Here is a 2810-nt window from a genome sequence, read left to right on the forward strand (position 1 = left end):
ACACTTTTTACTCTCAGAATATTATTCACATTAGACTTCCTGTTTATCTTTTATATTCTTACATTTATATAACACCTGATCCTTTCAAAGTTCTTTCACATATTATATGATCATCTTTATGAAAAAAATACTTTATTCTGATACATTCAGTTTCCCACTTGAGGCAAAATTAGATTTCTATAATCACTAGTTCATAGTAGATGGGAAAATCAGGCACAGAGAAGTAAAGGTAGGGATAGACCCAAATTTACACAAGATAATGACATTGCCAGCGTTTAAGTTGGTCATCAAAGGCTGGGCTGGATTTGTCTTGCTATATGTGTCAGGAAATTTATTATACCTATTACATTTTCCATTTTCTCAAAATAAGTCACATGACTGTAATGTTTAGCTGCAACTTTTCTCATAACAAATAGTGTCATGAAGAATGTTTTAGTGTCAGGTTTGTACATTTCAGAGTCAGTTATACAATGTGAATTCTTGATCTATGGGAATGAGAATGGAGGATCATTGAAGGCCATGATACAAACAAATGTACATGTTGAAGCCTGTATAAAACATGGTACAGTGAGTGAATACCCCCATCCCCAAGAACACTTTATACATATTAAATGGGTATATGATTACTGCCCAAAAATGCATTCTGGAAATGAACATACATTTGAGCACTAATATGTAATGTACATCTTCTGCCCTAAGGAGAAAATAAATTATAAAACTTGTTTTACATTCAAAATTACTTTCCCAAGCATGTCTTAGAGTAATCTATGTGTTGATGCATGTAAATTGTACTTTAGGTAGGCAAAGAAACAAATCTGGTTATTTATGTAAAAACTAGTCTAATAAAGTTAGTGACTTTATCACTTTAAATCTTTGGAGTCTAAAAGTGGTGTTTAAAGTAATACTAGCACATCAGAGAACCTTGTCTGGACAAAACTAGTTCACTCACTGCTTCTGCAACTGCAGTTGCTCCCTTCAGGGTTATAGAAAAAGGACCCAAATGTTACATGTGTTGATATTATAACTTGTCAGTTACTGATGTCTGTGGTATCCTACCCTCGTCTCTGAAAGGGATAATACTGAATAATTGTTAGAAAACTATAAAACTTCACACTTGGTACCATTAAGACCTAAAATTTTAATCCTATCCTTTTTTATAATGGATCAGTCAGCACTCGGGAACAGCAGCAAAGAAAAAAAGCAAATTTCATTCACATGTTCTGTGTTCATCTCTCTTCTCTACCTAATTGTTCATTTAATTTCAGCCTTGTTCCTTGATAAGGGATTTTACCACATGAAGTCATCCAGTGTCCCTAGCTCTTACTGTGAAGGTAGTGGAGTATAATAACAAATGTTACAATTTAAAAATGTTACAAAACATTTATCAAAGCTCATATTTAAAGTAGAGCATCTAGTTTGAGAAATAGATGTCAATTATTAAAGATGTCTTTTTTCTACCCATTTAACTAGTTAAAACCATGACATGTAAATGTAGAAGTAGAATAATCATAGAATTCCCTAAAATGTTTCTGTTTACTAACATTGACCAAGTACATCAAGCAGAGAGATCTTCCTTCATTCTGTTATAGTCCACATCATTCTAATTTTGCTCAGTTGTTAAGAGCATATTCCTAAACCATACACTTTTGTTTCAATAAAGTTTTATTTTGTTGAGATGAATAAAATATCAAAGTTATAAGCTACATAAGACAAAAGTTCAATTGTTCAAAAAAAATTTACTGGGATAGCTTTCTATTATAGATATTGTTAGATTATATTGCTGTGGTAAGATTACTTTCTAAAAAGTTTGTACTTTTCTGTAAATTAAAAGAATATGGAGTCATAAAATGGCACGTGTTTTAGGGTTAGCCTAAAATTGGGCATTGTCATCGATTCCAAAGAAGGTATGAACTAGCAGGCTTACAGCCTAATCTTTGGACTGGTCCTTGGCAGCAGTTCCTTTTCAGACTCAATACACAGAATTCAGATAGATGTAAGTCAAAACAAAACTTTACAAAGCCAAGCGTATTATTGTTTGCATTAACCTATTTTTCGATCATACATGATACTAGTATGTACATTAGCATGATACTCATATACATTATATTAAAAATTAAAAGGTGGCAGCTCAGGGTGAGCTGTTCTGTTAATCATTTGTTCCTAAATTTTTAAGGGCTTTTTCTCAGTCAATAGTTTGTACAAACTGGTTAGTTTAACTTCATTACCCATTTCATTAAAGTTGATGGATCGTAATAAGATGCATTTAAGGCCGGTAGTGATAGATGTTTTTTTATGTCTTGAACACGAGCTTTGTCTGAATGATAATTCTTTTATCTCTTAAACGCAAGCTTTGAATGATAACTACAGGTTTTAAGTGCTGTTACATTAATACCATAATGTGATGTGTTAGAAACAAAGGGATTTTAAAGGTAGGTATTTGAAAATTCTCTAGTCTCAATGTATATGTGTATTGAATATACTCTAAATGTGCAATTTGCTAGTAGGACAATGCAGTGATTAGCATTAGGTATGTCTCTTTAATATCCTAGCTATGTCCCACTTTATTCTAAGTGCAATCCTTTCATGTTCACTTGCTGTTTTATCCTATCTACTCTTAACTGCATTTGGAAGGCTTGTCTAGAGTATAGCATGTATTTTTACCTTTGCAGTGAATTGCATGTGCTAATTGTAACCACAGCTATTTTTATGTTGACATAACTCCAAATGTTGTATTAAATGTTCTATTATATATCAGCTCTAATCCCTTAAGTAAATTTTAAGAAATAAATTCTTGTTCAAATTTTTTTTCT

The sequence above is a fragment of the Colobus angolensis genome, unplaced genomic scaffold (assembly GCF_000951035.1).
Source record: "Colobus angolensis palliatus isolate OR3802 unplaced genomic scaffold, Cang.pa_1.0 Scaffold212, whole genome shotgun sequence".
NCBI lineage: Eukaryota > Metazoa > Chordata > Mammalia > Primates > Cercopithecidae > Colobus > Colobus angolensis.